Source organism: Dromiciops gliroides, chromosome 3 (assembly GCF_019393635.1).
Source record: "Dromiciops gliroides isolate mDroGli1 chromosome 3, mDroGli1.pri, whole genome shotgun sequence".
Taxonomy (NCBI): Eukaryota; Metazoa; Chordata; class Mammalia; order Microbiotheria; family Microbiotheriidae; genus Dromiciops; species Dromiciops gliroides.
This window is the reverse complement of record NC_057863.1, coordinates 262521364-262545341: the sequence shown is the minus strand read 5'-3', so window position 1 is coordinate 262545341 and position 23978 is coordinate 262521364. Positions and strand designations below refer to the sequence as shown.

The following is a 23978-nucleotide window of genomic DNA, read 5'->3' as shown; positions in this document are numbered from 1 at the left end:
ATCCAAAGTGGGGTAATACCTTAAAATACTGATCCTATCACAAAAAGATTGAGGCTCAAAGAAGTTAATTAATTTACCCAGGGTCACACTCCAATAAGTGGAAGAACTGATACTTCAATCCAGGTCTTTTGACACTAAAAGTGGCATGATCTTCAGTATCCCAATGATGTCCACAGGGCCAAAACCCAGCCCCTAATTGAAGATCATGAGAAGGGGAAATAGATCAGATGAGGCTTAGTGGACTACAATGGACCTCTAGAAGATTGAGATAAAATCTAGGGAATGAGGCAAAGGTTAGGACCTAATTCCAGCAACTACATCCAGATTATTAACAGTAGCAATAACCAGACTACAGAGAGAAGACTGAAAAGGGCCTTCCTACGCCATGCAAGAATGCCAGAGGTAACTTGACAAATACAAAATCTCAATTCAAAACCTGAAGACAAAAATGTGAGTAAACAGAAGACACCAAACACAATGAAGAAATATTGTACAAAAGAAGCCCAAGAGATAACCCCCAAAGAATAGAGCAACCATTCAAAAACCACAGGCAAAGCCTCCAGGGGAACATGCCTTAGTTATAAGTACTTCAAGAATTTCTGGAAGAAATGAAAGAAGAGATATTAATAAAATTGGTAATTAAAAAAGAGCTCAGAACTTTTTGAAATGAAAGAATAGATGGCTAGCAAAAGAAGTTGGAAAGCTTTGCCTCCAGAAATCCCCAGGATCTTCAGAAGCCCATAGTGGGGATATTCAAAGCCACATATCAAGCTGGATATGTGAATACTCAACAAAACAGGCTTGCTCCAGAAGGCCCTGAAGATGCAGTGCTCTCAATCAATCAATCAATCAACATTTATTAAGTGCCTACTATGTGCCAGGCACTGTGCTAGATTCTTTTTTTTTTTTTTTTTTTGGCGGGGCAATGGGGGTTAAGTGACTTGCCCAGGGTCACACAGCTAGTAAGTTTCAAGTGTCTGAGGCGGATTTGAACTCAGGTACTCCTGAATCCAGGGCCAGTGCTTAATCCACTGTGCCACCTAGCCGCCCCCACTGTGCTAGATTCTTAAGGGGCAAAAGACAGGTCAGGGTTTTCTGGGGGGAAAGGTTGGGGGATGGGGTGTTGGTCATAGTTTTCAGAAAGTCTGATGAGTTTTAAATTATTTCCCCTTTACCTGTTTTCTAGGCAATTTTTTTTTTCTAGTAGGTGCTCAATAATACCTATTTGAATGAATGAGCTTTAAAAAACCAACCTCCATCTCTAGGATTTCCTGTCATTTAAAAAATGTATTATAAAAGGTTTTTATTTGAAATTCAGAGGAATGTTCCTTTTTGAATTTTCCAATCACAAGATACAAAATGATGCACACCAATATTTCAGGATCCTTCTGTCCCTACCTCTAATTCCTATTTATGCTGCTTCGTGACAGAAGCAAAATGATACCTAGTTCAGTAACTGTTTCCTCCTTCCATTGAACTAAGAGAATTTGTGAGAGGCTCGGTTTTCAAACTTTATCAATTCTTGAAACATTTCCATAGTTCCATGTTATCTGATAATGTTTCCTGAGCACAGGAAATCCTGCTTTAAGGCTTTTATTCAGACCTGTCAAACCGAGACAATGTGAAGGAAAGTAAATTGGGGTTAGGGAGTAGGGAGTAGGGAGTAGGGAGAAAATAATGAGTGAAATTTCTGAGCAGAATATTGAAAAGCCAAGTAAACAACATCATCAAAGTGAAATAGTATTTTGGGGGGAAGGTGGTGGGGCAATGAGGGTTAAGTGACTTACCCAGGGTCACACAGCTAGTAAGTGTCAAGTGTCTGAGGCCAGATCTGAACTCGGGTCCTCCTGAATCCAGGGCCGGCGCTTTATCCACTGTGCCACCTAGCTGTCCCCCGAAACTGACTTTTAGAAAAAATCATCAATGCTTTTTTTCTTTTCACTGTCATTTCCTAATGAACCCCATCTCCTCCATGCCAGAAACCAACAACCAGAAACCAAAACTGTCACAATGAAAAACAGTAAGCAACAAATTAGCCACTTCAGACAGCATAACTCATTCTGAACCAACTCTTTGCCAAGGAGAAAATGTGTTTTCCATCAGTCCTCCAAAATCATCATTGGTCATTGTATTAATCTGATTTCTGATATTTCTCAATATTCTTTTCCTATTTATGCCATTGTTGTTGTGTCGATTGTTCTCTTGGTTCTGCTTACTTCACATCAGTTCAAATATGTTACTCTGAATTCTTCATATTTAAATCTTGTTCATATGCCACTATTTGTTGAGATGTTCACCAACTAATAGTATCCACTTTATTTCTATTTTTTCCCTACCACAACAAGATGCTACCATAAATGTTTTTTATGTGTAGGACCTTTCCCTAGGTCCTTAACTGTTTTGAAGTATATGCCCAATAGTGGCATCATTGGATCAAGGAATTTATATAGCTTATTTTTTTTAGGTTATATATGTACATGTTAAATATATTTCCACATTATATATGGCCTATTACATATTATTAGTACATATGATACCAAATTGTTTTCTATAGCTCCACCAACTGTGGTTAAGATGATGATGCAAAATGCTATAAAGGAACCTAGTTCTTATTTATTGAGATCATACCAGAGGAATCTGGATCATCAAGCTAACACACCATTTACCCTGAGTACCCATTCAAAATATCAACTGTTCAAGATTCATGACGGTTAAAACCTGAAAAAGTAAGGTCTGGGTATCAATGTACCACAACACTGAAGTCATAACAAGTACTGCCTTGATAGGTGTGAGATGGTAGAGTGATGATGAAGATACACAATAAAGTGCTGGGGGAAAGCACAGCCTGTTGGAGAGATAGGCCAACAGATACATGAAAAGGACTCTAGATAGAACAGTAATAAAGAAAACTGAAAAAAGAACAGAATAGGCTCCTCTAACCAGTTCAGAATTGCACAAAAACACATAAAATAAGTAAAGGTATGGATTCTAAATCAATGATATATGCATTCTTTGAACAAGGGGAATTTGCTGAAGGAGATAAATGTAAATTTACCCATGATTTGTATCTGTTTTTTTGTTTTTGCTTTTTATTGGGGGGATTGGGGTATGATTTGTATCTGGAAAGAAAATATGATAAACAATTTTTTAAGAGATGTAACTTTGAAAAAGATACCACGAAGGGGCAGCTAGGTGGTGCAGTAGATAAAGCACCAGCCCTGCATTCAGGAGAACCTGAGTTCAAATCCAGCCTCAGACACTTGACACTAGCTGTGTGACCCTGGGCAAGTCACTTAACCCCAATTGTCTCACCAAAAAAAAGAAAGAAAGAAAGAAAAAAGAAAGAAAAAGATGCCATGAATAATCAAGATGAGAAAAAGTTAGAAATGCTGAACAAGAAGCAAGGTGAGGCAGAAAACAAACAAGAAAAACTCCGAAATAGTATATAAATATATTCTTAATGCTATTAATTTTTTTTAATACAGCTGTCATGATGCTTGTCTCAGAGGTATAGATAATATATGTATTGTCATGTCCTTCTTCCTGGTTTTGTATTTTCAAAAAGACAGAAAGAAGGAAAAGAAGAAGAAATTTCATTAAAATATAAAATAGAAAGTTCACTCTCTTTAGGACCAAAATTGGTTACCAAAATTATCTTAGAATCTGTTCTTGCATAGAAGATAAGACAAGGAAAATGGATGTTTGATATGGAAAGAAGACAAGCAGACTTTAAAGGCAGGAAAACTAATAGTGATCAGTGACTATTAAGTATTTCATTTGAATCCCAAACTGGCTATTGGTGATAATGATGATGAAGTGGATTATATGTAATATACTTAAGGAATAAGTGGTGATGAGGTTCAAGATTTAGTGAAAGTAAATGAGATTTAAACCTGTATATCCCCAAAGACGTGGATAAGATTGTCATTAATATAGCTAGTCTTGAAATATTCAGTACATATAATTCTCAATAGAGAAAGTTAATAATAAACTGAGTGGAATGTCAGGAGATAGGACAGAAAATGAAGACTGAAATAATTTGGAAGAGGACAATGAAGAGGAATAGGAAAATGGAATTATTGCTATTATTCCTGTTGATAAAAGCCTTTTTACAGAAGAGGATTTGAAGGAACTAAAAAAAATTTAGCACTTGAATTTGAATGACAAAAATTCAAATGAAAAAATTGTCAGCTCAACGATTAATTTTTTTCTTATCTGGAATTCTTAAATAGGATGTTCATAGTTTCCTTTGCTGATTCTGAAAGGCACTTTTTACAGGTATTATTTCATTTGATCCTCACAACAACCCTATTATTTTCTCCATTTTTCAACTAAGGAAACTGAGGCAAATAGGTCAAGTGACTTGCCCAGGGTCACACAACTAGTAAGCATCTGAGGCTGGATTTGAACTCAGATTGTCCTGACTCCAGACCCAGCCCTTTATCCACTGCAATACCTAACAAATTGAGGGCATTGTTTTGCCAAACTACCCAGTGATGTATTGTGAGCTTTGTTTTTTTTTAACTTTGATGAAAGGAGGGTCAGATTAATTTTGGAAATGCTTGTTACTTGGAAAATAAAGATTAATCTCATTTCCCATTCTAACTTGATGGTATTTATTGATACTCATCATACTTCATGAATCATATGGCCCAACATTTGATGACACTGTTGATCACTTTCTTCACCTGAGTTTTCATGACATTGCTCTCTCTTGGTTCTCCTGTCTAATCATTCCTCCATCTCCTTTGTCATATCTTTATCCATGTAATTTCCACTAATTGCAGGTGTCCTTAAAGGCTTTGTTCTAGTCCCTCTTTTCTTTTCCTTACACATTTTCTTATTTAGTAATCTCATTAGCTTTCATGGGTCCAATTATCATCTCTGCTGATGACTTCCAGATCTCTCCTTCCAGCATTAATCTCTCTTCTTGGGTCCAATCCATTGCTTAAACTTGTTTCTTTCCTCCACAATATCTCTCACATTGGTTCTCATCTCTCCATTCACACATAGCTATTACCTTTGTTCAGGTCTTCATAATCTTTCACCTGACAATAGCCTTCTAATTGGTGAACCTGCCTCAAGTCTCTCCCCAAATTAAATCATCCTCTACCAAATTACCAAAGTGATTTTTCTAAGATGTAGATCTAGCCATATCTCCTATATCCACAACAAACACACATTCCTTTTTTAAAATACATGATTATTTCATTAAGTACTTCTCAATTACATTTTTAAATGTTTTAACATTCATTTTAAAAAATGTTGAGTTCCAAATTTTTTCTCTCCTTCCTACTCCTTGAGAAGACAAACAATATAATATCACTTATACATGTGAAATTATGCAAAACATATTTCCCTCATATTGTTGTCTGTCCTTCATTTTTTGAAGAGGAACATGACATCAGGGCGATGTCATGACTTGCAATGAATCAGATTCAAGTGAGGGAGGGCTGACATTTCTCTCATATAGATATTTGTTCAATATACTCTAATAACTATTTATTTAAATATAAATTATTCTATTTTGCATTTAAAGCTCCTCATAACATGGCCCCTCCCTATTTTCCCAGTTTACTCTCCACACTTTCTACTATCAAGCCATCCTGATCTACTTGCTTTCTTCACAAACAATGCCACTATCTTTTGTCTCCAGGCTTTGCCCAGGTTGTTCTTTCTCTTTATCTAAACTTTTTAGAGTCCCTGGCTTTCTTTAATACCCAGCTTAAATTCTGCCTTCCACAAGAGTCATTAACCTGGTCCCCACAGATGCTGGTGCCTTCTCCTCTAAAGTTATTTCCATTAACTCATATGTATTTATTAATATTAATAATGCTGTCTCCTCCTTTAGGATTTAAACTCCACAAAGGAAGGGAGTCCTTTTGCTTTTTTCTTTGTAACTATAGCACAGTGCCTTGGCTTAATAAGGGCCTAATAAATGCTTATTTGCTGATTTATTCATTTATTTCAATCAATCAATAAACATTTTTTAAACTACTATGCGGGGCAGCTAGGTGGAGTAGAGGGTAGAGCACCGGCCCTGGATTCAGGAGGACCTGAGTTCAAATCTGGCCTCAGACACTTAACACTTACTAGCTGTGTGACCCTGGGCAAGTCACTTAACCCCAATTGCCTAAAACAACAACAACAACAAAAAATTACTATGCACTGGGCACTGTGCTAAGTGTTGGGGATATAAAAAGAGGTAAAAGATAGTTCTTGCCTTCAAGGAATTTAATTTAGCAATTTAATGGAGGGGAATTTAACAATACAATGGGGGAGAGAGCATGCAAACAAATACATAGCAATCAAGCCATATATTGAATGAATAAGAATAATTGAAATAGAATGATTAAAATAATAAAAATCACTGGAATTAAGAGAGGCTGGGGAAGGCTTCCTGTAGAAGGTAGTATTTTAATTGAGATAAAAAGAAAACCAGGGAGTTCAGTAGTTGGAACAGAGGCTGAAAAGCATTCCAAGTATGGGAGACAGCCAGAGAAAATGCCCAGAGCCAAAAGACAGAGTGCCTTGTTCATAGTGTACTATGTCAGGAGGCCAGTATCACTGTATCAAAGAGTAAGGTGTAAAAAGGCTGGAAAATAGGAGGGTGCTAGGTTATGAAGGACTTTGAATGCCAAACAAAGCATTTTGGTTTTGTTCCTGGAGGTAATAGGGAAGCCTCTGGAATTTATGTAGGGGGTAGGGAAGAGGAGACATGATCAATCAAAATCATTAGTGGAGTTAAAGAGAAAACTGGAGTTATGCTGGTATAATGGGAGGACTGGACAGCATGCTCAGATTTGCTCTTCCATCTGGATTATATAGAGTATGAGCAGATATTCCCTGACTGTTTCCAGTCCAACATGTAGGGTTGGTGAGCCTACTGCTAGCCATGAGTGACTAAGAGTCTGGTTTAGTGTGGTAGAAAAGAGTATCCTTCTCGGCTGAGGAATGAGCAGGACTTATCTGTGTTTCTCAGCAACTTGTAAGTTGCTGAGCCAAAATGAATATGCATACAAAAAGGAGTGATGTCCAACTTTTCTTCTTTTCTTTCCTAGAAGCAAGTAAGGCAGAACTACTCTAAGCAGCAAGGTGGGAAATAGGGCATCTTCCCCAAGCCAGTTTTTTTTTTTAAATCTTGAGTAACTTTATTTTGTCCCAAGAAGAGAGAACAATAAAAGTTGGAGATGGGAACAAAACCTACCCAGTCTCTTTGTCTCTTGGTTTCCTCAGGGAAATCAAAAGCAGGGATATTTATTTGTGTTTGTTTTCAAGGTGCTACAGGGATAGAGAAGTTATTTTTTTAAGCCAGTTTTTATTTATCCATGAGTACATATTGCCTTTTTTTTCTTCTTTGTTCATTCTTTCCTTGTCATGGGGGAAATTGGTCGTGTGGGGATTCTTAGGTATTCCTCTTTAAAGAATTAGACCCTCTCAGACAAAAATCCAATTAGAATAAAATAATCTTTGATTTGGGAGCTAGAGAAAGGAACAGAGAAGTCAAACTTCTCTCAAGGGAAGATAATGATTTAGAGATCACATGATTCTCTGAAATACATTTCTCCTCCAACAGAAGAAAGGCCAAAGCTTTTATAGGTGGTAGATGGGGTGATCACCTGAGGGTGAAATATCCCTTATTGGGGGTGGGTTAGGAGAAATTGGGTGAGGTGCAGTTCTGATTTCTGGAACTATCTTTGTCCCCTTGGTGCCACTCAGACAGCAGCCATACCTAATGAGCCTTATCTCCCTTAGTTCTCAAGGTATGCCTGTCCTTTAGTTTAGCTATCCAGTTTATGTCCCAACCCCATAACATTCTTTTTTTTTTTTTTTTGGTGAGGCAATTGGGGTTAAGTGACTTGCCCAGGGTCATACAGCTAGTAAGTGTTAAGTGTCTGAGGCCAGATTTGAACTCAGGTCCTCCTGAGTCCAAGGCCAGTGCTCTTTCTACTGCGCCACCTAGCTGCCCCATAACATTCTTGATATTAAGTGAATAAGTATCTTTAGCTGGGGGGGAGGGGGTACCCAGGTAACCAGGATGCCATGAGAGGTTCTATAGTCAGACTCAGTAGCAGACTTCACTAGAGTGGTGATAGCCAGCAACAAAAGAACATCTTGTAGACACATGTGGAAAGACAGCCATCCAAGGATAGAAGCATATTCTGAAATCATGACCCCTCATGACCAAGAGAAATGTTGACTCATGGGCTCTAAAAAGGCACTGATTCAGTTCTCGGAGTGGAGTCAAGATGGCAGAGGAAAGGCAGTAAGCGCTCAGAGCTCCTGACACAATTACTCCAAAAACCTCCAAACACAGCCATAAGACAATTCCTAGAGCATAAGAACCCACAAAAGAACAAGCTGAGATCATTTTCCAGTCAAAGATGGCTTAGAAATTTGGCAGGAGAGGGCTGCTGCGCCAGGGTGGAAGTGGAGTCCAACCCTGCAGTAGCGTAGACACAGATCCAGCCCCAGGCAGGCCTCACCAGAGAAATTTACCCCTGAGCCTCCAAAACAGCTGCATTACCAGTGTCTTCTGGAACTAAGCTCACAGTATGATGAGAGGGCTGAATGACTGGTGGGGGGAGGGGTGTAGATGACAGGGGTTTTTGCTGGAGCTGAGATTGAATTCAGTTGTTCTACCCCAATGAGAAACCAGGAAGAAATCTTGACTGGCGGTGGCCCAGGTAGGGGATGGGGCAGGCTCCTCAGAGTTAACAACCACAGCAAACAAAATTTTGTTGCCTGGCTAATTAGCAAGTTGGCCTGGGGTTATTTACAGACCAGAGCATAGGCCAGGTGAGTGAAGAATCTGCCCCTCCTTAAATCGTAGCACCTGGGACCCCCTGAAGCTTGGAACAGTGTATCCTTGAAGCAGTTCCCCACTTTAAGAAGGAGTTAAAAGTCAAGCAAAAGACAGGCAAGATGAGCAGGCAGAGAAATATGGGGGCCATAGAAAGTTTCTTTAGTGACAAAGAAGATCGGGGTGCACCCTCAGAAGAGTAGAGCAACATCAGGGCTCCTACATCAAAAGTTTCCAAGAAAAATATGAATTGGTCTCAGGCCATAAAGCACTCAAAAATGACTTTGAGGATAAATTAAGAGGGGTAGAGGAAAAAATGGAAAGAGGAATGAGAATGATGTAGGAAAGTCATGAGAAAAAGTCAACAGCTTGAAATACCAAATGGAAAAGCTCTTTGAAGAAAATAATTGCCTAAGAATTAGGATTGAACAAATGGAAGCTAGAAACTTTATGAGAAACCAAGACACAATAAAGCAAATCCAAATGAATAAAAAAATAGAGGGCAATGTTAAATATCTTCTTGGAAAAACTGCTGACCTGGAACATAGATCCAGGAGAGATAATTTGAAAATTATTGGACTACTTGAAAACCATGATCAAAATAAGAATTTAGACATCATCTTCCAAGAGATTGTCAGGGAAAATTGCCCTGATATTCTAGAAGCAGAAAGTAAAATAGAAATTGAAAGAATCTGCCAATCACCTCCTGAAAGAGATCCCAAAATGGAAACTTCCAGGAATATTATAGCCAAATTCCAGAGCTCCCAAGTCAAGGAGAAAATATTGCAAGCATCCAGAAAAAAAACAATTAAAATATTGTGAAGCCATGGTCAGGATAGCACAGGATCTAGCAGCCTCTACATTAAAGGATTGGAGGGCATGGAATTTGATATTCCAGAAGGCAAAGGAACTGGGATTACAACCAAGAATCACCTACCCAGCAAAACTGAGTATAATCTTTCAGGGGAGAAAATGGGACTTCAATGAAAAAGAGGACTTTCAGGTATTCATGATGAAAAGACCTGAACTGTATAGAAAATTTGACTTTCAAATGCAAGAACCTAGAGAAGCATAAAAAGGTAAACAGGAAAAAGAAAACATGAGGGATGTTAAAAGGTTAATCTGTTTACATTCCTACATGGTAAGATGATATTTCTAACTCATAAGAACTTTCTTAGTATTGGACAAATGATAGAAATAAATTTAGACTGAGGGCACAGGAGGGAGTTGATTATGAATGGATGATATCTGTAAATCATTTTTTTTCTTTATCACTTTTTTATGGGGTGGTAGGGGTTGAGTGGCATGCCTGGGGTCATGAGGTTGGTGAGTGTCTTCTGTCTGGGGCCGGATTTGGGCTCGGGTCCTCCTGGGTGCCTGGTTGGTGCTTTTTCCCTGTGTCACCTAGCTGCCCCATGATGAAATCCTTATGGTAGATTGAGGGGTGAGAGTATTGCACTGGGGGAAGGGGAAGGGGAGAGGTAGAACGGAGTGAAATCTCACATGAAAGAAGCAGGCTTATGGAGTGGGGGTAGAGATGGGGGAGGAGTGGCTCAGTGAATGAGTCTTACACTCATCAGAATTAGCTCAGACCCTAATCTCATCAGAGTTGGCAGAAGGAGGGAATAACATACACACTCAATTGGGTGGAGTAATCTATCCAACCCTTCAGTAAAGTAGGAGGGGAAGGGGATAAGGAGGGAGGGGTGAAAGAAGGGAGGGCAGAGTGGGGGAGGGGGCAATCAGGAGCAAAACACTTTTAAGGAGCGGTAGGGTAAAAGAAGATAGAAAATAGAGTAAATATCATGGGAAGGAAAGAGTATGGAGGGAAACAGTTAACAATAGTAATTGTGAAAAAAATTTTGAAGCAGAGGCAAGGTGATGATTGGTGATGATTGATGATGGATGGATGGATGATGATTGGAGGAAGATAAGGGTGTGTTGATGATGAGGACTGATTGATGAGGAGGATGATTGAATGAAGAAAATGAGGATTGATTGACAATGATGAGGATTGGTGGACGATTATTAATTGATGATTGATGATGAAGGCAAAACACGTGGTACTTACTTTGCTGGGCTATTGTGAAGAAAATTCTTTGTCAAGTATAAGGTACTAAATAAATGTTATCTATTACTGTTGTTGCAACAATCAACTTCATGGGTTTATTATAAGGAAATAGTTTACTATAAAAAAAAAGATGAGCAGGATGCTATCAGAAAGACTTGGAAGGACCTGCATGAGCTGATGCAAAGTGAAATGTACTGTATACAAAATAACAGCAATACTGTAAGATGATCTGCTGTGAATGACTTGGTTATTTTCAGCAATGCAATGATCCAAGACAACTCTGAAGGTCTTATGAAAAATGCAATCTATCTACAGAAAGAGAACTGATGTATTTGAATACAGATTGAAACAAATTTTTTTGTTAGTTACTTTATCTGAAGTTTTGTTTTTGTCTACTTTCTTTTATAACCTGGCTAATGTGGAAATGTTTTGCATGACTGCTCATATATTGCTTATATTGAATTGCTTAAGTTCTTGGCGGGAGAGGGAGGGAGGAAGGAAGAGAATTTGAAACACAATTTTTTTAATTGATGTCAAAATTTTTAAAAATAAATAAGATTTTTTAAAAAGGCACTGATTCTCAGAACCCATCGGAAAGCTACACCTAAGAAAAACCTCATGAGGAATTCAAGAAGGCAGAAATGAATTTCTGGGGCTGGGGATTAGGAGCTGTGCCATATATCCCTTAGTACTTTGAGAGTACAAAGGCTCACTCAAACTTAAAGTGCAATGGTATCCTCCAGTGACCTTGTAGTAATAGAAGAAAAGTATTCCCTGGTTTGGAGAGATTGCTTTATAGCTACTGGTTTTGGTATTCTTCTCAATAAAACCCATTTAACAAAGCTAAGAGTTCTATTGAGTTGAATGATAATGAAAACATACCAGATAACAGCTCAAGAGCTACAGCACTGGAAACCCACAATACCTCAGGGTTACCCCTAAAACCCTAAGGGGAGAAATAGCACCCTCTCAGGACTCAGTCCACCAATGAGAGAGAGAGAGAGAGAGAGAGAGAGTTATAAAAATATCCTCAGAGAAGGTGCTTTACTATCATTCATCTACAAGCCATGTATTGAATGACTTTATTCCCCTTTAAATTAAAACTAATTCAGAATGGGATAATAAGCTCTCATTCTTACAAATGTTCATTCATCAGTTAAACTTCCATGTCAGTGTGAGATTTAACTAAAATGGAATTTGTTGTTTCTGGTCTTGATGAATGATACAGCATTTTTGATATGATGGGACATGAAATAAAGCCAAATAGAGATGGAAAAAATCATATTTATTTTGGCAAGTCAACAGCCTGACTAAATTAAAACAGCAGCTAGGGGCAGCTAGGTGGCGCAGTGGATGGAGCACCGGCCCTGGAGTCAGGAGGACCTGAGTTCCCGGCCTCAGACACTTTACACTTACTAGCTGTGTGACCCTGGGCAAGTCACTTAACCCCAATTGCCTCACTAAAACAAAAACAAAAACAAAAAACAGCAGCTATTAGCTTATTAGAATTCCTTCCATCAAAATCAATATATTCTACACTGGGTTTTTAGTCTCTGACTTCTTTATGGTGAATCTAACCTACTAAGGGCCTATCTCACAAAGGCTGGTTTAATTCATGTTTGATGGAGTTTGCCAATGAAGTTATTATGACAAATCAAATATGGCTAATCCTACCAGAAGAGGACAATCAGGAATCATTTTTTAAATATCAAAAACCATCACAAAGTTATTGCAATGGGGGAATATTGTGTGATTCTACAGTATCTGAGACTCCATTCTCACCTAGTCCTTTCCCTCAAGTATGCTTTCTTTTTTGTCAGTCTTCAAGAGCATCTTCATTCTGGTTCAAAATTCCATTTTCCATCTCCATGCCTCTGAATGGCTGTCCCCATACCTGGAGTGCATTCCCCCTTCACGTCTGCCTCTAAGAATCCCTAGTCTCCTTCAAGGCTCATCTCAAATATAATTTTTCATATGAGGTATTTCCCTTTCCCCTCTCCCTCCAAATAAATGTGTACCTACTGTATAAATATCTTCTCTCTCTCGCTCTCTTTCTTTCTCTCTTTCTCTCTCTCTCTGTCTCTATCTCTGTGTTTGTGTGTTCGTGTCTCCATATATATGCATATATTATGTAATATTATATTTATTATAAATAGCTGTTATTGATATAGAACTTTAAGGTTTTCAAGGCACTTTACCAATATTATTTCATTTTATCCTTACAATAACCCTGGGAGGTAGGTGCTATTGTTACCCCTGTTTTTCAGATGAGGAAATGGAGGCAGACAGAGATTAAGTGACTTGCCCTGGTTCACATAGCTGGTAAATGTAGGAGTCAGGATTTGAATTTACATCCTTCTAATTTTCACACACTTATCAACTGTCGCTTTCACTTTTGTCTTTGTAGTCCCAGACCTGCAAAGTCCCTGGCACACAATGTTGTCTACCTTTCTTCTACCACCTCAAATTCACACTAAATATTCTCTGGAATAAGGAAGTTTCTTTCTTCCATTCCCTTCCTTAAAAAATTATTTTCCGGGGGCGGCTAGGTGGCGCAGTGGATAAAGCACCGGCCCTGGATTCAGGAGTACCTGAGTTCAAATCTAGCCTCAGACACTTGACACTTACTAGCTGTGTGACCCTGGGCAAGTTACTTAACCCCCATTGCCCCGCAAAAAATAAAAAAAAATTATTTTCCCATTACTTGGCAACCTGTTCTATATTTTCCCAGACCAAGGAAGTTAAATGCAAAATAGTTGGACCAGCATAACAAACCCACATTCTTATGAGAAACATCACAGAAAGAGATAAAAGACAAGATGCAATGATGCTTTAGTAACTCATAGGTCAGTGACTTCTTCAGAACTGCTTCCATATCTATGTGTGCAGGGCTCAGCCAAAAGGAAGCAGACAAAGGATAGTAAAAAGGACATACAATTTACTTTGGGGGGTGGGAAGGGACATTTGTTCTCTGGCAATCAATATTTAGCTGGAAATATTTAAGCACAGAAATCCTGTCCTAGGTTCTGTCCCAGGCCTTCTCATCTCTCACTATAATCGCCCCCTTGTTGATATTAATTGTGCCTATGAACCTGGAATGCATTTCCTCTTCACTTCTTTCTCACCAAAAATATATTCCTTCAACATGCAGCTCAGGAGCTTTCTTGATTCCCCCACCCCAACCCTGGGGGAAAGTGTTCTCTCCTTAAATTTTCCTAGAGCAATTTGTTTACATTTCTCCTTTGCTGCCATGACACTCTGTGAAGAAATGGGGAATGGTCTCCTCTCAATAAGAATATGATAGTCACCATTCAAATTACACTCCTCCAGAGCTGTTTGAGGAAAAAGGTCTCCTTCCCCTCCTCCCCCTCCTGCAAACAAAATCACATGGTTCAAGGAAGCACTGAGCTGGTCTCAATTAGGTCTGCTCCTGAGCTATGTGCATATAAGGGAGGATTGAAGAATTGTCCCTGTATCACCTTCCCCATTGGCTAAGAACCCAGAGAATAACTATGGAAATTAGAGTTAGGAATACTGCATTCTGGTTAGCTAGTTTTTGTGCATAGATTGAAACTCTTGAGTGATCGGACCAGTGATGAAAACGGGGAGGGTCCATTTGGGACTAGGGTTTAAAATGGGGCCTGTGAGCCCTCATTCTTTGCACCCACCAGCTGCACACTGGGTTGTCCATTCTCGTGAGAATGACAATAAATGAGGCTTTGACACATCACCACTGCTGAGTTCCAGAGAATTATTGATCAGGAGTCGTTTTCCTCACACACTCCAAATGGCCTTATGTTCATCCATGTGCCTATTGAATTTAAGTAAATATAATTCCTTGAGGGCAGGAACTGTTTCATTTTTGCCTTTTTCCTCCCAGAAGCAAGTGCAGACCCTTACATATAATAGATACCTAACAAGTATTTGTTTAATTGAATGGAAATGGACTCTGGTATAGGAGCTTCATATGTTTCCATTATTTTCACAATTAGTATCAAACCCTTGTTCCAGTAGATGTTGACATATCTTCCTAGATGGTTTTCCCCTTTTCTAGCCTTTGTTTTCTCCTTCCAAAGCCTGGTCCATATTACTTCAATTGAGGAAGGTGTTGTTCCTTTTCACCAGTGGTTGATATAGTCATAGAAGTAGATAACAGATAGCTTTAGGTAGATAACAGAAGTAATGAAGTTATAAGGCATTAACATGTTAACCCAGTGATCCCTTACAGAGTGTCAACACCTTTGCTCTGAGTGAAGCAGAAGAGGCAACATGATTGACTGGGCTTAAAATGGTCCATACTGATGAATACTTTAAATAACTAAGTCTTTCAGAGAATTAGGCAGTTTGAGTGAGTTCAGGTTTGTGGAGGAAACCCCTGAAGAAGGAAAGGAGGGTATTACCTCTCCTCTCCCTCAACAGACCATGGCTTCAAGTAGCAAATTTACCCATAAATAGACACCCCATCCAGCAACTTAAGAGACATTTCCAGACAGTTCAAATCATAATTGAGGGAGCATGAATAAACACACTCCAGAGAGAAATGGACCCTGAGAGTGAAGTCACTTGAAGGAAGGAGTAGTTTTCATGGATGGGCTCTCTAGAAACCCACTGAAGAGAGAGCTATGAACCCAAGAGAGAGCTTGCCTGGACAAAGAGTAAAGATGTGGAGACAAACAGACCCTGGGAAACAGGCAGAGCAGCCTGTCTAACAGTGATCCTTCATCCAAAAGGGATCTTTGGCAGGAATCCAGTAGAAGAGGAGCTACTTCTAGGCCCTGCAGTAGTGAAGTAGTAAGTTCCTTGGCACACATGTTTCCTACATAAGTGCCTCACTACCATTGTACTCTGTCTTTAATACAAGTTATTTATTCTACTGGCTGATTGTTAATGGGAAATACATCAGCAGGGGCCTTTGAGCTATTGTTTTTAGCAGGTAAAGCCACATGGTACCCTATAATCTGAGGTAGCAGCTGCCTTGGGACCCAACTCACCCGTTGGAAAACAAATTGGTAGAGCATCTCATAGGGGGTGCTAAATAACTCACCTATAGAGCAGTTATCTGTCTACTTTCCCATATTATAATATGATCAAAATCCCAGAGCATAAGAAGCTTCAAAAATTCAGTGACAATGTCTCCTGTACCCCTGACAGATAACCAAAAATGGACATTGTTATTTATAATTCAGTGGAGACAAAGGGCATTTTAAAAGTAATTTACAATAAATCTCATAGTCACAGGGACAGTTACTTTCTGAGCTTCTTTATTCATGAATCTTTACTGGTTGGGGTTTTTTTTCCCCTGGAATTGATGGGTGTTAGTTTCTCATTCTCAACCTTTCTTATATATATTTACAGTAGTCTCCAAAGTTTGTCCTTAATTAAAGGGGACATGACTTGCTGACACATCTTTGGAATATTACTGAGTAACCCATTAAAATGTTAATAGCTTCTGTCTGGACTTATTGATCTTAATGTCAACTATTCTTAGAATAATAAATAAAGGTGATTTTTATTTTATCTTTTCAACCAATACTGAGTGATAAGTGAACCAGGTAGTGTCTGAAGAAAAATAACCCTGGAATCGGTGCCAAGTAAAGATGGTGACCAAGCAGGTCAAATGCTAATCAGTATTACTTTAGGCAGAGTTAAGCAAAGAGCCCAGTAAAGTGGCAAACAGAAGCAACAAATAGACCAGATTTTTCCTGGTATAACTCTATGTAAATCAATCACCCACCATACCTTTGAAGTCAGCTGTCTATTTTCCCAATTTACCAAATGTCAACCTTCTTTTTCCCCACATTAGCATCAGAAACTAAGCAATAAATAACAAACTTCAATTTTTTTTAGTATTACCTTCTAGGTAAGACTGAATTCTTATCTACCCAAGGCTTTAGTTGTTTTAGTCCCTAAATCTCCATGCCCTTTTTCATTTCTGTGGCAGCAATGGTAGAAAAAGAGCCTAAGGGACACATGATGTGCTTGTCTAAAGTTTATTTACTCTTCTTTTTTCTGGATTTTGTTTTTGGTACTTGCAGGTTTCTACTTAATGACTCTCGAACCATTGGTAAATTCAGTGGAATTGGTAAATGGAGGGAAGCAGGCAGTGAAACCAATTGTTTTACTTAATTGTCTATTCCATTCAGCCAAAACAACTGAACTGGCAACCTCTTGTAGACACAAACTTGTCTTTACAAAGGTAACTATAGATAACATTAAGAATGAGGGTTCCCGGCAGCTAGGTAGCATAGTGGATAGAGCACTGGCCCTGGATTTAGGAGGACCTGAGTTCAAATCTGGCCTCAGACACTTAACACTTACTAGCTGTGTGACCTTGGGCAAGTCACTTAACCCCAATTGCCTCACCCAAAAAAAAAAAAGAATGAGGGTTCTTGGGGGCAGCTAGGCGGTACAGTGGATAAAGCACTGGCTCTGCATTCAGGAGGACCTGAGTTCAAATCCAGCCTCAGACACTTGACACTTACTGGCTATGTGACCCTGGGCAAGTCACTTAACCCTCATTGCCCTGCAAAAAAATTTTGTGTCTTCCCTGAGTGTCAGTTCAAGGTACTGAGATCTATCCTGTTCTAAGTATTACCTGACAAAAAGGGTAACTCTTGTAAATCAAAGTATGTGTGATTTAGGTCATCACAATGAATTACTGAAACTAATCCATCCCTCCACCAACCATGGGCTGTTGTTTGTGTTGTTTTTCAGCCATGTCCAACTCTTTATGACCCCATTTGGGGTTTACTTGGTAAAGATACTGAAGTGGTTTGCCATTTCCTTCTCCAGTTCATTTTACAGAAGAGGAAACCGAGGCAAACGTGGGTTATATGTCTTGCCCAGTGTCACACTAGTAAGTGTCTGAGACCAGATTTGAACTTAGGTATTCCTGGTTTCAGGCCCAATTCTCTACCTACAACACCACCTAGCTGCCCATCCTGGGCTAGCAGTTATTAAACAGGTAACACCATTTCATATCTCAAAATTTACAGCCAAATCACATTAGAAAATAGTATTGACATTCCTGTTGGTAGTAACCAACATTTCCAGTTGAATTTGTCACAGCAGTAATGATAGGAAGGCAGTTTGGTTTTGTGGAGAAAGTATTCCATCCCAGAACAGTTTAAGTTTGCATAAGCCTACAACTTCTCTAGACTTTAACCTTCCAGTCTACCAGATGGAAGTCTGAGTACCTGGCCTTCCTATTACAAGACTCAAAATTGACATAGCACAAGTACTAGTTCTTTGAAAAATACAAAATGTCATATAAAACTGGGATATTATTATAATAAGGACCCTGTAATAGCCAAGTGATATGAGAAAGTCCAAGTCAGGAGGGCATAATGGAGGATTTCATATTGTACTTGACAAACATGGAAGAAATAGGTAAATGAATAAAAGTGAAAAATCCCAGGTAGCATATCCCAAGGAGAAGGAGGGGAATAGGAGGAATTCCTCTAGCAAGAACATTGTGTTTAAGGGAATGTTTCTATAGCAAATCAGAAATGATAAATAGAATTATAAACCTATGAGATGCTAACTAGAACACACTACATCACTCAAGCTAACCAGCACAAGTAATTCCTGTTATGTATATTATTTTTATTCCTGACTATATGAGACCCAAGACTCTGGCTGATCTGATACTTCATCAATGAACCCATTCAGATATGGCTATGTTTTGCATATAATTCTTAATAAGCATTCATCATATATATGTATATCATAATGTCCCTTTCAAGGCTGCTGCTTTGAATGTCTATTAACAGTGTGTCTTTGTGTACTTAAACATGAAAACACTGCCTGTACTGTTTACATACAGCCTATATATCTATAAATATTTATCAAAGGGTCATGGCTGACATTTTCGAAATGGTACTATTGAATTAGATCTTTTTTTCTGTCCTCTTAGTACAAAGGTCAGATGGGATTAATTAATCTAATTTTGCTTAATAAAAAGCAGCAAAATAATTTCCACTCTATGATTTATTTGTTGAGGTGGGAGGAAGGGCAAAAGCAAGAAGCTTTTGTGTCTGGGAGGGTCCCCTAAGAAACCCAAGCTTTATCTTAAATGAGATACAAAGAATGGAAATAAGTCCAAGGTTCATAGAAGAGAAAAAAGAGGAAGCATAGAGGAGACAAATCTTAGTAAACCAGAAATCTGTTCTTGGATCAACCCCTACACTAAAGTAAGACCCTTCTGAGAGATGACTGCTTCATGTGTTAAATGAGGGTGATTTTGCTTGCCCTCTCTCTACCTGACCCCTTTCTACATGCCCTCTGCCCAAGGGATACTATAAGTATTCAGGAACTAAAGTCCCTAATGCATGCTGAGGTATTGGAATAAAAATCACAAGTGCAAAATATTGACGTGATCAATATTTTCTATGCTACAATCAATACTAGAATACTTTTACCTAGGGAAAACAAATACTGATGAGATAAAGTTTTGTCAAAGGCAACACAGAAGGAAAATGATCAAGTGGTTGGGTCAAGCAATTGAAATTCCTTAAATTAGAACTGCAACCTATATGTAACAAAGCTTTGGTCTCACTGCAAATGCAGACCAATGATTATACACATGGAAGGGATCCATGGTATGTGCTTTTACTGACACTCATTTGAATTTTTTTTTTTTTTGGTGAGGCAATTGGGGTTAAGTGACTTGCCCAGGGTCACACAGCTAGTAAGTGTTAAGTGTCTGAGGCCGGATTTGAACTCAGGTATCCTGACTCCAGGGCCAGTGCTTATCCACTGCGCCACCTAGCTGCCCCTTACTCATTTGAATTTTGAATCTGAGGCTCTCTGTCCTCCCTATTCAGCAAGCCCTGAACAGGGGTGATGTCAAATAGCATGTGCTCTGTCAATGCACACTCGTTTTTACATTAGACCAAGTAAAACATAATTGGAAAGGTAAATCTACTGGAGGAAGAATCACATACTGAGTCACAAAAGCCAAATAGAAAGAATATGTTGATTGTCCACTCTATGAAGTCGTGTATGTCTATGAAGTCTTCATGATTGAATGCCCAAGTGCAGTGAATAGAAGGTGTGAACTGAAATAATTGAGAACTCTAACCAATATTGTTTTTCCAGGACTATCTAAGTATTTCCCTGTCCCTTCCCTGTGCCTTTCTTTTCAAATGTCTCTTGACAACTTATAAGAGTATTTAAACCGATGAAATTAAATGTAACAATGTCTTTTAACTGTTTCTTAATATAATTCATAAAGAATAGCTCCTAGCAACCTTGGAATAGGTGTGTTTAAGGTGGATTCTTCTAATGATGGATTTTTAAGAAGGGATATTCACAACACAGACCAACTACCTGAATTATAAGTAAGTGCCTAAACTTTTTGACAAAGTTAATGACTTAATAAGTTGTCTCTGCGCTGCAAAACTAACTGGTTAACTGAGATAAGTTGAAACCATGAAGCCTACACTAAAGTACTGTCATAGTGGCATGAAGGGGCAACTAGGTGGCGAAGTGGATAAAGCACCGGTCCTGGATTCAGGAGGACCTGAGTTCAAATGTGGCCTCAGATAATTGACAGTTGCTGTGTGACAACCACTTAATCCTCATTGCCCCGCCCCAAAAAACCAACAACAACATAGTGGCATGAAGGTAAGTCTGAATTTTCAATTGCTATGTTGGCAAAACACACTTTTTGGCATCATAAGAAACTGGAAACACTTTGAGTGTTGGCCTAATGGCAGACTGTGTACCTAGCCAACAATAACAATGACGATGACAACGACAACGATGACAATGACAACGATGATGATGATGACATGGCATTTTAAGATCCACAAAGGATTTTCCTCAGAATAATCATTTAAAGTAGGTGGTACAAATATTATTATCCCTTCTTTACAGTTGAGAAAAATGAAATTCAGAGAGATTAATTGACATGGTCATACAGCTTATGGGAGAATTAAACTCTCATCTTCTACAGGGCTCTTGCCATCATACCACCCAGAGGTTCATCACCCAAAGGTTGGCTATCAGGTGATAAAGTCTCTCAGCTGCAAAAGCTCATAAACTCAATCAATTAAGGCACTAAGGGATTGAGCTGCTTCATTTAAGAGAGCAAACATGTGTAGGTGTGTATGTGTGTATGCATGCATATGTCTATAGAGTATGTATATGTACATATACATATATAAATATGAAATCATTTTAATGGAAACATCTATTTTATTTCACTCAAAACCAAACCTGTCATAGTCTGGTCCAACATGGCAACTAGTTACCATTGGCTGGTTCTCCTGGTTCTGCTCACTTCACTCAGCATCTTAAGTTTTTCCAGGTTTTTCTGAAATCTGCCTGCTCATCATTTCTTACAGCTATAATGATTGGAATGATGCCACCTGCTGGAGACTTACTGAAGGACTCTCCACCATGAGGAGAAGGTGTCTGAGGGCAAGACATGTGACTCTTTGGCATCAGGAAGTAACGTTTGCTTGTGGGAGGAAGGGGGGGGGGTGAATCTGGCACTCTCGCTCTCGCTCTGCTCTCTTTTGTCAGGATTCTGGTTGAGATTGGAGCTAGAAATGCGCTCTTCCTTTAATAGATAGATGAATCTAGGCCTTTCTCTCTCTCTTTACCAAATTCTTATTCTCCTTAACAAATGCTTAAAAGTTATTTTGGTTGAATCACTCATTCTTTAGGATTAGATTATTTAGTTTTCAATTAACTCTTTACCTATACTTCAAAGGCCTTTTTGTAATTTTCATTGCAGTATAGTCCCAAAAGGGTGCACTTAATATTTTCTGCTTTTTGTGCACTTATTTATAAAGCTTTTATGCCCTGATCCATAGTAAATTTTTGTGAAAGTGCCTTGTATAGCTAAGAAAAGGTATACTCTTTTCTATTGCCATTCAATTTTCTCTAGAGGTTTGTCATATTTAGCCTTATAATTTATTATAATTTATTGGTGACCACTCATTAGATATTTTAGACAGACTAGCTAGAATTTTATCCCCTTACACAGCACAATAATATTCCATTACATTCATATACTACAACTTGTTCAGCCATTCCCCAATGAATGGGCATTCTCTTGATTTCTAATTCTTTGCCACCACAAAGAGAGCTGTTATAAATATTTTTGTACATGTGGGTCCTTGTCCCTTTTCTATGATCTCTTTGGGATACAGACCTAGTAGTGGTATTACTGGGTCAAAGGGTATGCACAGTCCCATAGCCCTTTGGGCATAGTTCCAAATTACTCTCTAGAATGGTTGGATCAGTTCACAACTCTACCAACAATGTATTAGTGTTCCAATTTTTCCACAGCTTCTCCAACATTTATTATTTTCCTTTTTGTCATATTAAGCCAATATGACAGGTGTGAGGTGGTACCTCAGAGTAGTTTTAATTTGCATTTCTCTAATCAATAGTGATTTAGAGCATTTTTTTATATGGCAATAGATAGCTTTGATTTCTTCATCTAAAAACTGCCTGTTCATATTCTTTGACCATATCTTAATTGGGGAATGACTTGCATTCATATAAATTTGATTTAGTTCCCTATATATTTTAGAAATGAAGCCTTTAAAAAAAAGAAAAAAGAAATGAAGCCTTCATCAGAAACATTGGTTATAAAAATTGTTTCCCAGCTTTCTGTTTCCCTTCTAATTTTGGCTGCATTGCTTCTGTTTGTACAAAACCTTTTTAATTTAATGTAATCAAAATCATCCATTTTACATTTCATGTGTCTTTTGTTTGGTCATAAATTGTTCTCCTCTCCATAGATCTGATAGATAAACTATTCCTTCCTCTCCTAATTTACCTATGGCATCACCCTTTATGTCTAAATCATGTACCCATTTTGACCTTATTTTGGTTGAATCACTCATTCTTTAGGATTAGATTATTTAGTTTTCAATTAACTCTTTACCTATACTTCAAAGGCCTTTTTGTAATTTTCATTGCAGTATAGTCCCAAAAGGGTGCACTTAATATTTTCTGCTTTTTGTGCACTTATTTATAAAGCTTTTATGCCCTGATCCATAGTAAATTTTTGTGAAAGTGCCTTGTATAGCTAAGAAAAGGTATACTCTTTTCTATTGCCATTCAATTTTCTCTAGAGGTTTGTCATATTTAGCCTTTTTCAAAATTCTATTCATCTCTTTCTTTTTTAAAAAAGAAAATTATTTTACAGTTAGATTTATCCAGCTCTGAGAGAGAAAAGATGAGGTCTCCCACTAGTATAATTTTATTGTCTATTTCCTACTGCCGGGGCAGCTCCATGGCACAGTGGATGGAGTGCCAGCCCTGGAGTCAGGAGTTCAAATCTGGACTCAGACAACTAAGAGTTTTGTGATCCTTTACAAGTTGCTTAACCCTGTTTCTCTCAGTTCCTCATCTGTAAAATGAGCTGGGGAAGGACATGGCAAACCACTCTAGTATCCTTGCCAAAAAACAAAAACAAACAACAACAACAACAAACCCACAATCAGGTCACAAAGAGTTAAACACAAATGAAAAATGACTGAACAACAACAACAGATTTCCTCCTGTAACACATTTAATTTTTCCTTTAAGAATTTGAGGGGCAGCTAGGTGGCACAGTGGATAAAGCACTGGCTCTGGATTCAGGAAGACCTGAGTTCAAATCCGGCCTCAGATGCTTGACACTTACTAGCTGTGTGACCCTGAGCAAAGTCACTTAAACCCCATTGCCCCACGCAAAAAAAAAAAAAAAATTTGGATGCTGTGCCATTTGGTGTATGTATGTTTAGTGTGGCTATTACTTCATTGTCTATGGTAAATTTTAGCAAAATGTTGTTTTCTTCATTATCTCTTTAAATTCGATCTATTTTTGGTTTGTCTGAGATCATGATTGCTACCCCTGCCTTTGATTAAAATTCAGCTAAAGCATAATAGATTCTGCTCCACCCCATTATTTTAATTCTTGTGTCTTTCTGTCTCAAGTGTGTTTCTAATGCATTCTGCTAACCTATTCTGACATATAGGAAAGTTAATTCCATTCACATTCAAAATTATGATTATTATATATTTTCCTCCATTCTAGTTTCTTGTTTATCCTTCTTTTTCTCTTTTTACCCTTTACCTCCTCAATCTTTTTTGCTTCTA

The 23978-nt window shown here is 38.3% G+C and overlaps 1 pseudogene; it reads left to right on the top strand.

The window, feature by feature from the left end:
- The first annotated feature begins 282 nt into the window (after window positions 1-282).
- Window positions 283-4135, top strand: LOC122747444 (annotated as a pseudogene).
- Window positions 4136-23978: the final 19843 nt, after the last annotated feature.